Raw genomic sequence first — 14425 nt, 5'->3', positions numbered from 1 at the left:
CTACACCAGTCAAGATTTTATAGACCTCTATCATATCCCCACCTTAGTCGTCTCTTTTCCAAACTGAACAGTCCCCGTCTTTTTAATCTCTCCTCGCATGGAAACTGTTCCATACTCCTAATAATTTTTGTTGCCCTTGTCTGTAACTTTTCTGATTCTAATATAGCTTTTTTTAAGATGGGGTGGCTAGATGTACACACAGTATTCAACATGTGCGACATTAAGGTATTTTCTGTCTTATTATCTATCCCTTTTCCAATAGTTCCTAACATTCTGTTCGCTTTTTTGACTGCCGCCGCACATTGAGCGGATGTTTTCAGAGAACTATCCGCAGTGACTCCAAGATCTCTTTCTTGAGTGCGTCTGACGAAGTGGGTATTCACCCACAAAAGCTTATGCTCCAATACGTCTGTTAGTCTATAAGGTGCCACAGATCCAGACTAACACAAAAAACAGACTAACACGGCTACCCCCTGATACTTTCTTGAGTGGTAACAGCTAATTTAGACCCCATCATTTTATATGTATAGTTGGGATTATGTTTTCCAATGTGCATTTACTTTGCATTTATCAACAAATTGAATTTAATCTGTCACTTTGTTGCCCAGTCACCCAGTTTTGTGAGATCCCTTTGTAGCTCTTCACAGTTTGCTTGGGGTTTAACTATCTTGAGTAATTTTGTATCACCTGCAAATTTTGCCACCTCACTGTTTACCCCTTTTTCTAGATCATTTCTGAAGATATTGAACAGCACAAGTCCCAGTACAGATCCCTGGGGGACCCCGCTATTTACCTCTCCCCATTCTGAAAATTCACCATTTATTCCTACCCTTTGTTTCCAGTTTTTTAACCAGTTACTGATCCATGAGAGGATCTTGTCTCTTATCCCATGACAGCTTACTCTGCCTAAGAGCCTTTGTTGGTGGACTTTGTCAAAGGCTTTCTGAAAGCCCAAGTACAGTATATCCACTGCATCCCCCTTGTCCACATGTCTGTTGACTGCCTCCAAGAATCGCAATAGATTGGTGAGGCATGATTTCCCTTTAGAAAAGACATGTTGACTCTTCCCCAACAAATCGTTTTCATCTATGTGTCTAATAATTCTGTTCTTTATAGTTTCAACCAATCTGTCGGGTACTGAATCTCACTGGCCTGTAATTGCCAGGATCACTTCCAAAATCTTTTTTAAAAATAGGCGTCACATTAGCTATTCTCCAGTCATCTGGTACAGAAGCTGATTTAAATGATAGGTTACGTATTAGTTAGTAGTTCTGCAATTTCATATTTGAGTTCCTGCAGAACTCTTGGGTGAATAGCATCTGGTCCTGGTGACTTATTACTGTTTAAATTATCAATTTGTTCTAAAACCTCCTCTAATGACACCTCAATCTGGGACACCTAAAAAGAATGGCTCAAGTCTGGGAGTCTCCCTCACATCCTCAGCCATGAAGACCAATGCAAAGAATTCATTTAGTTTCTTCTCAATGGCCTTATTGTCCTTGAGTGCTCCTTTAGCATCTCGATCGTCAGGGGCCCCACTGGTTGTTTAGCAGGCTTCCTGCTTCTGATGTACTTTAGAAAAAAAATGCCATTAGTTTTTGAGTCTTTGGCTAGCTGCTTTTCACATTCTTTTTTGGGCTGCCTAATTATACTTGACTTGCCAGAATTTATGCTCCTTTCTATTTTCTTCAGTAGGATTGAACTTCTAATTTTGAAAGGATGCCTTTTTGTCTCTAACTGTCTCTTTTACTGTGTTGTCTAGCCATGCTGTAACTTTTTTGATCCTCTTACTATGTTTTTTAAGTTGAGGTATACATTTAATTTAAGCCTCTATTATGGTGTTTTTTACAAGTTTCTATGCAGCTTGCAGGGATTTCACTTTTGGCACTGTATCTTTCTGTTAACTAACTTCCTCATTTTTGTGTAGGTCCCCTTTCTGAAGTTAAATGCTACAGTAGTGGGCTGCTATGCTGTTTTCCCTGCCACAGGGAAGTAAAATTTAATTATACACCTCTATCCCAATATAACGCTGTCCTCGGGAGCCAAAAAATCTTACTGCGTTATAGGTGAAACCACATTATATTGAACTTGCTTTGATCCTCCAGAGCACACAGCCCCGCCCCCCCCCCCCCCCCCCCGGAGTGCTGCTTTACCGCGTTATATCCAAATTTGTGTTATATCGGGTCACGTTATATCAGGGTAGAGGTGTATTACGGTCGCTCTTACCAAGTGGTTCAGCTGTATTCACCTCTTGGACCGGATCCTGTGCTCCACTTAGCACTAAATCAAGAATTGCCTCCCTCTTTGTGGGTTCCAGGACTAGCTGCTCCAAGAAGCAGTCATTTAAGGTGTCAAGAAATTTCAGCGCTGCATCCCATCCTGAGCTGACATGTACCCAGACGGTATGGGGATAATTGGAATCCCCCATTATTATTCAGGTTTTTTTTATTTTTATAGCCTCTCTAATCTCCCTGAGCATTTCACAGTCACAGTCACCATCTTTTCCATATAGTGCCACTCCTCCACCAGCACGACCTGCTCTGTCATTTCTATAGATCTTCTACCCTGCTATTACCGTATCCCATTGATTATCATCATTCCACCAAGTTTATCTGATGTCTATTATATCAATATCCTCATTGAATACCAGGCACTCAAATTCACCCATCTTAGTACTTAGACCTCTAGCATTTGTATTTAAGCACTTATAAAATTTGTCCCTTTTTAGCTGTCTGCTATTACGTGATGTAATTGAAGGAGACTCTTTTTCATTTCACTGTTTCTCATCAGGTCCTGCCCGTACATTATCATCTTCCATCCTCTCCTCCTTACTAGGACATAGAGAATCCCTGTTAATAGTGCCTCTCCTAACGGATGTCTCTGTCCGAACCCTGTGCTCCTCAGCCCCTATCGGCTTCCCCCAGCTCTGAGGCTGTGTCTACACTGTGCATCTTACAACGACGCAGCTGTGCCACTCTAACCGTGCCGTTGTAAGGTGCACTGCGTGGCCACTCTTATCGCTGGGAGAGAGCTCCCCCGGCAACAAAACAAAACCACCTCCAAGGAGGGGCAGTACCTTTATCACCGGCAGTGCAGCTCCAGCCAACGAAGCGCTGTCCACACCGGAGCTTTTCATGGCTCAAATTTTGGCGTTCAGGGGGTGTTTTTTCTCACTCCCGAGCGACAAAATTGTTAGCGACAAAAGTGCCAGTGTAGACAAAGCCTAAGTTTAAAAACTCCTCTGCAACCTATTTCATTTTATATGACAGCAATCAGGCTCTGGTTTGGGTTGTGTGGAGTCCTTCCTTCCTTCCTGTTTAGGTACGAGAATTAACCCCTTGGCTAGACGAGCTGGGACCTCCCCCTCCGCTCTCCCAACGCAGCAGCTCTGAGAAGGGGGTGCAAAGTTTATTCCTCTTCCCTGAGACTGAGAGAGAAGGAAGGAAATAGGGAGATGAGGCGGTGGGGGAGGAGGGAGGATACCAGGGCTGGGGGAGCTCTGGAGCTGGAAAAGTCAAGGGGAAAATTGGCACAGGAATGGGTAATAATGTAGCCCCCCGCCCCCCTTCCCCCGTGGCAGCTCCTCCCCTGCTACGCTCTGCCCTGTATCAGATGTCTGCTAATTCAAAACCCCCTCCCCCAATATTGATCTGGCAGAGGAAATGTTCCTGTTTCTCTATGATGACTCCTCCAACTTTTCATTCACTGCCTGGATTTACTGAGCCAGATCCCAGCTGGTGTCAATGGGCTTTAGCCCCACTGGAGTCAATGGGGCCAAATTCCCCATTGACTGACTAACTAGAGACAGAAAGGGTAACAAGAAAACATTCTACAAATACATTGGAAGCAAGAGGAAGACCAAGAACAGGGTAGGCCCGTTACTCAATAGGGGAAGTGGGGGGGGAGAAACAATAACAGAAAAGGTGGAAATGGCAGAGGTGCTTAATGACTTCTTTGTTTCGGTTTTCACCAAGATGGGTGGTGGTGATTGGACGTCTAACATAGTGAGTGTCAGTGAAAATGAGGTAGGATCAGAGGCTAAAATAGGGAAAGAACAAGTTAAAAATGAATTAGTCAAGTTAGATGTCTTCAAGTCACCAGGAGCTGACTGAGGAGATATCTGAGCCATTAGCGATTATCTTGAAAAAGTCATGGAAGACGGAAGAGATACCAGAAGACTGGAAAGGGAAAAATATCGTGCCAATCTATAAAAAGGGAAATAAGGACAACCCAAGGAATTACAGATCAGTCAGCTTAACTTCTGTACCTGGAAAGATAATGGAGCAAATAATTAAACAATCAATTTGCAAACACCTAGAAGATAATAAGGTGATAAATAACAGTCAGCATGGATTTGTCAAGAACAAATCATGTCAAACTAACCTGATAGCTTTCTTTGACAGGGTAACAAGCCTTGTGGATGGGGGGAAGCGGTAGATGTGGTATATCTTGCATGACCTTCTCATAAACAAATTAGGGAAATACAGCCTAGATGGAGTTACTATAAGGTGATGCATAACTGGTTGGAAAACTGTTCCCAGAGAGTAGTTATCAGTGGTTCATAGTCATGCTGGAAGGGCATAACAAGTGGGATCTGCAGGGATTGGTTCTGGGTCCAGTTCTGTTCAATATCTTCATCCATGATTTACATAATGGCATAGAGACTACACTTCAGGAAAGATGTGAACAAATTGGAGAGAGTCCAGAGAAGAGCAACAAAAATGATTAAAGGTCTAGAAGATTGAAGGAAGATTGAAAAAAATGGGTTCGTTTAGTCTGGAAAAGACAAAACTGAGAGGGGACATGATAACAGTTTTCAAGTACATGTAAGCAGAGTCAGGATGAGCTCTATCCTGGCATCTGGTGGGGAATTATGGCGAGTGTGGAAAAGAACTTCAGGGGCTGATCTCGTTTGCATAGGCACACCCACCCCGCCTAGCATGAGCCCACAGCAGCCCAAATGGTCACTTTGGCTGCTGTGGAATCCCCAGTTTCTCTGTTATTGGGGCAGGAGGAATAAAGTGTTGTTACCCTGATTATGTGAATCAAGGACAGTGGAACTGTTGTATGACAGAGGGACTCACCATCAACTAAGTAGCACTCACTAGACAAGGGACATGGGTTCCAAAACCTAGTGAATAGAGAGAGGCTAGGGATGGGTATTTGTACTAGATAGTATGGGCTTTCTATCAGGGCCTGGCACCAATTGTATCTTCTTTTCTCTCTCTACTGTAGAATATTAGAGCTAATTTTGATTCTATTAGGAGTTTAGTTACAGGCTGCTGAGCTGAATTCACTTTGGGCCAATGATGCACCAACACTGAGGGGGACCCCCCTTACTACAAGCTGAAATCACTAAAGAGCTAAAATTATTAAGAGCTGAACTCACTGAGTGCTTGGGGGGGAGGGGAGCAGAGCAGTTTGGGGGATGGCTAGAGTGGCTCATGGGACGGTGGGTGGAGTGGAGCGGCTGTTCAAGCAGAGCAGTTTGCGGAGTGGCTGAAGCGGCTCATGGGACGGCTGTTGGAGCAGAACAGCTCGCGGTGAAGGCTGCAGCAGAACCCCACGGAGAGGTGGGGCACTTGGCCTTGGACTATGTAAGGTACCCCTAAACACCCCCGTGTGTCCCCCCATTGCCACCCAGGCTGGGAGGTAAAACTTTGCAGATAAACTTTTGAACTCGGGGGCTGCACTGACCAGGGACAGAGACTTTTGGGGTGTTGGACTTTTGGGACTTTGGGTGATTTTTTGGGGGGGGGGGTTGCTGGACTTAAGACCCTGAGGGGAAAAGGACACTGCCAAACTTACTCGGGCGTGGGTCTTTTGCTCATGGTTTGTGTTGTGAATCCTGTTTGTGGTGTTTCCCCACATAATGCCGCATTGTTTCCCTCCTTTGGCCTTGGCTACACTTACTCGGTAGTTCAGCGGCTGACAATCGAACTTCTGGGTTCGACTTATCGCGTCTAGTCTGGACGCGATAAGTCGAACCCGGAAGTGCTCGCCGTCGACTGCGGTACTCCAGCTCGCCGAGAGGAGTACCGCGGAGTCGACGGGGGAGCCTGCCTGCCGGGTGTGGACCAAGGTAAGTTCGAACTAAGGTACGTCGACTTCAGCTACGTTATTCACGTAGCTGAAGTTGCGTACCTTAGTTCGAATTAGGGGGGTAGTGTAGACCAAGCCTTTATTAAAAGGATTTTGCTACACCCAGACTCCGTGCTTGCGAGAGGGGAAGTATTGCCTCTTAGAGGCGCCTGGGGGGTGGTATGTAATTGTCCCAGGTCACTGGGTGGGGGCTCGAGTTGGTTTTGCATTGCGTTATTGAAACAGAACCCCTAGATACTGAACCCGGCTCTTGTTGCTGCCATCTCAGACAGGCAGAAGGGTTACATACATAAAAGGTTGTTACAAGGAGGAGGGAGAAAAATTGTTCTTCTTAACCTCTGAGGACAGGACAAGAAGCAATGGGCTTAAATTTCAGCAAGGGAGGTGTAGGCTGGATATTAAGAAAAACTTCCTAATTGTCTGGGTGGTTAAGCACTGGAATAAATTGCCTAGGGAGGTTGTGAAATCTCCATCATTGGAGATTTTTAAGAGCAGGTTAGTCAAACACCTGTCAGAGATGGTCTACTCTTTCTATTCTCTTCTCATATGGAAGCTGTCCCATACCCTAATCATTTTTGTTTCCCTTCTCTGTACCTTTTCCAGTTCCGTTCTATCCTTTTTGAGCTAGGGCGACCAGAACTGCATGCAGCATTCAGTGTGTGGACGTACCATGGATTTATATAGAGGCATTATGATATTTTCTGTTTTATTATCTATCCCTTTCCCAATAGTTCCTAACATTGGTAGCTTTTTTTATTTCTGCTGCACATTCAGCAGATGTTTTCAGAAAACTATCCACAGTAACTCCAAGATCTCTTTTTTGGAGTGGTAACTAATTTAGACCCCATCGTTTTATATGTATAATTGGGGTTATTTTTTCCAGTGTTCATTACTTTGTATTAATCAAAATTGAATTTCATCTGCCATTTTGTTGCCCAATCATCCAGTTTTCTGAGATCCCTTTTGTGAAAGTAAAATGAATTAGATTATAAAAGTAGGATGGATTAAAGAAATGCTGTATTTACCTTTAAGCAGGAATAAGGAATGTTGAAATACAGGTACCAGGAAGAGAAACATTAAGGCATAAACAATGAGTCCACTTAAGCTAATGCTTGGAACATTAACCGGAGATCAGTAAGAGTTAGTAAGAAAGTAAAAAGATATGTATGTCTAGCCTCAGGTAAATTTGTCAGTTCTGCTTTCTTTGTCCTCTTGTTAAGTTCGCGCCCTTTTTATCTGTATAAAAGAAGGTAGTGTGAGTCTTGCATGGTGCTCACATTATCTGGATGTATTAGCAGAGCGCTGTGCTAATAAACAGAGTGGTTTGACAAATTGTGAGTCCTAATTCTAACTTTGACACTTTGTAACTCTTCACAGTCTGCTTTGGACTTAACTGTCTTGAGTAGTTTTATATCATCTGCAAACTTTGCTGCCTCACTGTTTACTCCTTTTTCCAAATAATTTATGAATAAATTGAACAGCACTGATCCCAGTGCAGATCCTTCGTAGCCCTGGTATCTACCTCTCTCCATTGTGAAAACTAACCATTTATTCCTACCCTTTGTTTCCTATCTTTTTTAACCAGTTACTGATCCAAGAGAGGACCTTTCCTCTTATCCCATGACTGCCTACTTTGCTTAAAGGCCTTTGATAAGACACCTGGTCAAAGGCTTTCTGAAAGTCCAAGTATACTATATCCACTGCATTATCCTAGTCCACAAGTTTATTGTCCACCGGAAATAATTTTAATAGGTTGGTGAGATATGATTTTCCATTACTAAAGCCGTGTTGACTCTTTCCCAACATATCATGTTCATCTATGTCTCTCATAATTCTGTTTTTTAGTATAGTTTCTATCAGTTTGTCTGATACTGAAGTTAGACTCACTGGCCTGTAATTGTCCAGATCACCTCTGGAGCCTTTATGATTTTATAGACCTCTGTCATATCCCCACCTTAGTCATCTTTTTTTTCATCTGGTACAGAGCCTGATTTAAGTGATAGGTAACATACCACAGTTAGTAGTTCTGCAGTTAAACCAGTATGGTTATACTGGGCGAGTTAGAGGTGTTCTGGGTTAGTTAGTATGTGCTGGTATAACATCCCCAAGCCGACACCCTTGTTCTGGTATACGAATGGTCTTTTCTCGTTAACTTGCTCTCCCTGGGTTGGAGCCAATTTGCAGCCCTGCAAAGTGTAAGCAGGATTTTAGCAGTTGGCCATCTCCCCGCCCCCATCTGCAGGAACCCTGGGGCCTGGGCCAAAGAGGGGTCTCGGCACTGCCGACTTTCCCCAGTCAATCGCCAGGCGCGGGATGCTGTCTAGGCTTGTCTACACTGAGAAGTTAATTCGGATTAAGGTAGGGTGTGAATTTAAAGTACAGTAGCTATTCCTGATTAACTCCCTAGGTGGACGCCCTTATTCCGGTGTGAGTGTCCCCATGTGAAGCTATCTAGGAATAGCTCCAGGCATAGACAAGTCATAATTGTGAAATCTCCAGGGGAAGGAATGTGTTTGTTTGTCAGCACCCAGTGCGGAGCCCTGGTCTATGAGCAGCTTGGCAGAATTCAACTTTTCTTTTTTGATAATTTCAACAGCGAATATCAATGTTTGTTTTTAAGCATTTTTTTCAATTTCTAGCTATTGAAATTTTCTCCATTGCGGGAAGCTATCGGGGGAGGTCATACCATAGTTAATGACAGTAGATGTTGAGATTCAAAAAGTTTATAACCCTTAAAACACAAATGGTCAACATCACATGTCACAAGGTACAAAGCAAACATCCTTAGATCAAACTAAGAAGTTGTCAGGCAGCATTTTGCTTACTTTGCCGAGCTGTAAACTTCCATCATCAGGGACGGACATTTTTTTTCTGCGATTTGCGAGTGTAGGTGAAATCGACGTTTAACGGAAAAAAACGAATCCTTCCCAGCCCAGTAATGACCAGGGCCCCAGGAGCTACCCCAACACAAATAAGGGACTGTCACAGTGGAGAGAGGGGTTTGCATTTAATGACATTTCCACCACAATTTAATGACATTTCCACCACCGAAAAAGCATCCTACCCATGTACAGCTCCCTAAAAGCCAATGAGGGAGAGCAGACTGGGACCCCCTGACGTCTATTAGGGACCTCACTATGTTGATCTATTAACCTGGGGGCAAAGGTACCTTGGGTGGGAATATAGTAACCCGGGGGGTGCGGGAGGGACAACACACACTCGCTCCCCAGTGATCGGTACCAACACTGTCCCCTAACCAAGAGAGGCAGATGGACACACAGCAGAGATGGCAGGGTGTTGATGCGGGGGACGGGAGGAGTGCCGTCACAGAGAGCCCAAGTCAGGGCTGTGGCCAGCACATGCCCAGGGCATCTCTGGTTTTAACCTCCAAGCTGCGAGCAACCTACATTCTGGGCCAATGAACTGCAGTGGCTCCCAGCATCGCTCCCACACTGCTCATGCCTAAGGCTAAGATTTTGTCAGGGATATTTTTAGTAAAAGTCACGGACAGGTCACGGGCAATAAAGAAAAATTCACGGAAGCCTGTGACCTGTCCCTGAATTTTACTAAAAATATCCCTGACAAAATGCGGAGCCCCGCTGCGGGGTCCCCACGCTGCCTGCAGAGGTTGGGCAGCTGTGGGCACCGCTCCAAGCTCTGGGGGCCCCCCACCACCTGTGAGATCTTCAGGGCACCCCGCCACCCATGGTGGCCAGGAGCTTTGAAGGACCCCCAGCGCCCGGGGTGGCTCTGAACTCCAGGGGCCCCACCGCCCAGAGGGCTCAAAGCTCCCGGGTCCCCCGCCCCGCGTGGAAGCCAGGAGCTCCAGGGGGCCCCAACTGCAGGGGGCACCCGGCACCCGCGGCCACGGAGTCCCGATCAACAGGGCTGAATTCATAGAGGTCGCTGAAAGACTCAGACAGGGCGTCATGGAGCCAGGAGCGAGAGTTTGCATGTGAGTGAGCAGGGGGAGCTGGGCCAGACAGTGGGGGGCCAGGCAAGGCTGGGAACAGAGCTGGGGGGATACCTGGAGGCTGGGAAGAGACGGGGGAGCCGAGCTCCAGGGTAGAGCTGGGCATGGGACTTCGGGGAGCAGCGGGCGGAGGAGGAACCAGGCTGGGGATGGCTGAGGGGAGCCTGGCTGGGAAGGGAAAAGAGGAGGGGGTGACTTTGTCTGGTTCAGTGAGCGAGCAGCGAATGCCCTAGGGCCTCCTGGGGAGCAGACTGCTGACCCTGGGGGAGAGCAGCTATTCCGAGCAGCCCCACACCGTACCTGCACCTCTCCCTGCTTCTGCCCATGTGCCCTGCCCTGCCAGCAACTCCCTGCAATCTCTCTCCTAGTCTCCTTTTCACTTCGCCTCCCTCCTCTCTGAAGTTTAAGCCCAGACGCCAGCAGGGCCGGCTCTAGGTTTTTTGCTACCCCCCAGCCCTGGGCTCTCCCCCGCCCCACCTGCACCCTCCTGCCGCCCCAGCCCTGGGTCACTCGTAACTCGCTCCCAGGGCGGGTCATTCAGCAGGAATTTTGGATGTGCACAGAACACAGACAGGATTGGTTCCCATATGGTTACAGAACTGCAGTAAAGTGGAACAATTCTCAGCTTGTGTGATTGGAGGATGTCTGGATGCATATTATAAGACTGTCCTACATAAATGAGGAAAAGTTGAGGTGCCTTTATTATTCTTTTGTTCCATTCTTTGTTTCTATAGGGAATGCACTATCACGGTCTTCCTTTTAAACAAATAAAACCAAAACCAAAAAACAACAACAACAACAACAATGGCTGTTGAAACTAGCAATTCCAGTCCTAATAACCACCGGGAAGCATTTCTTGCTCAATTTATTCTACTTTTTCTACAGCAAGTTACAGTGGATCAGTATATTTGATTTGGGGGAAATGAAGTAACAGCTGCCCAAATGGAGCTTGAGCACTCCTGAATTTTGAGGGTGTTCAAATCTGGAAGGCAGGTGCTAGATTCCCTTTCTGAATATTAGCTAAATCTGGAAAGGAAAAGTCAATTTCTGCTTCCATGGCTCAGAAGTGGAAATCCTCCTACGTGCCTGGTACTATATGTAAAGCTGCCCAGTCTAGTAGAGCCTCCCCTCCCTTACTTTTCAGATTAAATTCTAGTGGGATCCACGTACCTCCCTTGCTAGGCTTCAGATAGAGAGGTGCACTGTCCCTTTAGTCCACCCAATTCTTTCTTTGGGGGAGAGCCCAGGGCTGGGGCAGCAGGAGGTGCAGGTGGGGGAGAGCCCAGGGCTGGGGCAGCAGGGGAGTGCAGGTGGGGGCCAGAGCTGGGGTGGCAGGGGGTGTGGGCGGGGGGAGAGTCCAGGGCTGGGGCAGCAGGAGGTGCGGGTGGGGGGAGAGCCCAGGGCTGGGGCAGCAGGGGAGTGCAGGTGGGGGCCAGAGCTGGGGTGGCAGGAGGTGCAGGTGCGGGTGGGGGAGAGTCCAGGGCTGGGGCAACACAGGGGTGCGGGGAGAGCCCAGGGCTGGGGTGGGAGGCAGCAAAAAACCTAGAGCTGGGTCTGTCCCTACCATTCACAACAAGCTGCAGGTTTCAGTTCCATACTCCTTCCCCCTCCCTTTCCTGTTGGTAGTGGCCAAGGGAATGCTGGGAAATGTGGTTCTTTCCCTTCTCCAGGGCTGGCTCTATAGGCAGGGAGCTAACCAAGGAACTACAGCTCCCAGGGCCCCCTGTTGGTTCTCAGCTCCCATGCTGGATTCTTGCGCTCCTGCAAATATGCCGCCCAAGCAACTGCTTGCTTTGCTGGTGCCTAGAGCCGGCCTTGGACGCCAGGATCCCCTTTGAACCGTCACCTTTTCCTCTCCTCCCTTCCCAGCAGGGATCAGCAGCAGCGGGCTGGGAGGAGGAAGAGGCGCACACACAACCTGGCTGGGGAGAAGGGACCATTTTCCTGCCCATTCACAATATTCCAGTGTCAAGAGGAGGAAAGTGACACTAAACCAGTAGGAGGAGGGGGATGTACCTGGAGCAGAAAAGCAGCAATCAGGGATGCAGAATGCAAGGGAGGGAGCGACCTCTTAGCTGGGGAGGAAGATACTCACACTTGACAAGGCTGGAGTAGCTGAAAACTTTTATTTAGGGAAAAGAGACATGATTTTTTTTTTCTTGTGGATCCAAGTATCTCCAGGGCTGTCTCTTATATGAGGGAGAGTTCTAAACAGTGCAGAGTTGAGTGGGATCTGAAAGGTCCCTTCAAGAATGCAGCACCTTCTTCCTCCCCTGTGGGAAAGACCTTTTAAAATGGCCTTAAATTATCCAAAACAAGAACCACCACTGTTCAAATGAGACTAGGGTGACCAGATGTCCTGATTTTATAGGGACAGTCCTGATTTTTGGTACCGTGTACTCTACCCTGCTATTAATGTCAGCAAAGTGCCACTGAAGATACTGCACCTTTCTGACACAAGGTGGCTTTCCATTAGTCCCTGTGTGAACAGGGTTCTTGATCAGTTTCAGATAGTCAAAGACAAAGAAAGAAATACAATGCTGAACTTCTTTAGTTTATGTACAGTGATCCAGTGAACAACATTTACCAGATTTTCCTACATCCAGCCCCTCAGGAAGCCTGGAGGATAAACCAAATGTTTCAGCTAGAAAGTGCTAATACAGGAAAGCTGCAGGAAGCTGGTGAGAGGTGTGGAACCATAACCGTGTGTTTTTTAGAATGGGACTGCTTTGATAACCTACAATGTCACCTGGGAGTCAAATTACTTACCGCTTTGCGCAGTCGCTTTGCAGCTGGAACTTTCAAAAGACTCACTCACTGTTCCCGTTGTCAAAGACATCAGAAGTAGGTGCCGAGATTTCATGTTGGAGTCTGTGAAACAGATGGGACAGAGATTTCCCTCAACTGTCCAGGTGAGTGAGTCACTTGCAGCACTAAGTCCTTCTACAGCCCTGCACACCTAGACTGGCAAAAATGAGATGTCAGCCGTTCTTTTGTGGACACCTCGGACAGTTGGAGCAGCAGGGGAGAGTTTTGCCTGTGGCTCACCAGCATCATACTCAGGACAACCAAGTGAGCAGTTTTGGGCTGAACAGGCCCGGCTCTGGCTTTTTGGCCCCCCCAAGCAAAAACAAAAAACAAAAAACAGAGCGGCCAGAACGGCAAAGCAAAAAAAAAAACCAAACCTGCAGCGTGGCCGGAGCGCAGGTGCAGGGGGACCGGCTGAGGGGGAGGGGGAGGGAGCGGGCAGGAGAGAGAGAGAAGGGGGCAGGCAGGGCTACAGCAGGGGCGCTGCCACGCGGCCCCTCCTGCTGCGCCGCCTCCTGCCGCCTGCCGCGAGGGCTCCGCTCCGGTTGGCGGGGAGGGAAGGAAGAGGACTGCCCTGCAGGGCGCTCTGGTTCTCCGCGCTGCCGCCTCCTACAGGGCGACTGGAGCAGAACAAAAAAAAAAAAGCGGCCGTGCCGCCCTGGGATTGGGCAGAATGCCGCCTCGAACAATCTGCCGCCCCAAGCACCAGCTTGCTCAGCTGGTGCCTGGAGCCGGCCCTGGGGCTTAAGTTCTCGAACACCCGGCTGCCTCTGGGGACAAAGACTGTAGTGAACTTGGCACATTTGCTCATTCGTTGCTGTCGATACCTTTTAGCAACCCTGCAGTTGAAAGATTGTTTTCTCAGATAACGATAAAAACCAAAGATCAGAGGGGTAGCCGTGTTAGTCTGGATCTGTAAAAAGCAACAGAGGGTCCTGTGGCACCTTTAAGACTAACAGAAGTATTGGAGCATAAGCTTTCGTGGGTGAATACATGCGTCTGACGAAGTGGGTATTCACCCACGAAAGCTTATGCTCCAAAACATCGGTTAGTCTTAAAGGTGCCACAGGACCCTCTGTTGATAAAAACCAAACTGCGCAACGAGATGCAAGAGGAACGGTTATAAAGCAGGGCCAGGGCGTAGCTGTAACGACACAAAATGTGTTGTGACTAGTTTGTACAAAGAATTGCCTGCACCGGTCACTGCTGAGATGTCTGGGCAGCCACAGGAGCATTCGCCTTCCAATGAACTAATTCATCACACACTATGGACATTGACTCCCATCACTGAATGCAGTTAGAAATACACAGATCCCAATGTGATTTTTCAGTGTTTTTATTACCGCTTTAAAAAAAACCCATCAGTTCCGTACTAGGTATCTAAGGGAAGCTTTCATTGGTTAGGTGATGTATAGACCAATGTGTTAATATCAATACTTAGCTTCAATAGTTTTTAAGTGACTATTAATACAGTACAAATCTGGCAACCCTCCCTTGGCTGGGCGGAGACAGATGTGGGGCTGGGGAAGGACAGATGTGGGG

The sequence above is a fragment of the Chrysemys picta genome, chromosome 20, assembly GCF_011386835.1.
Source record: "Chrysemys picta bellii isolate R12L10 chromosome 20, ASM1138683v2, whole genome shotgun sequence".
Lineage (NCBI taxonomy): Eukaryota > Metazoa > Chordata > Testudines > Emydidae > Chrysemys > Chrysemys picta.
The sequence above is the reverse complement of the archived record's forward strand: the minus strand, read 5'-3'. Positions refer to the sequence as shown.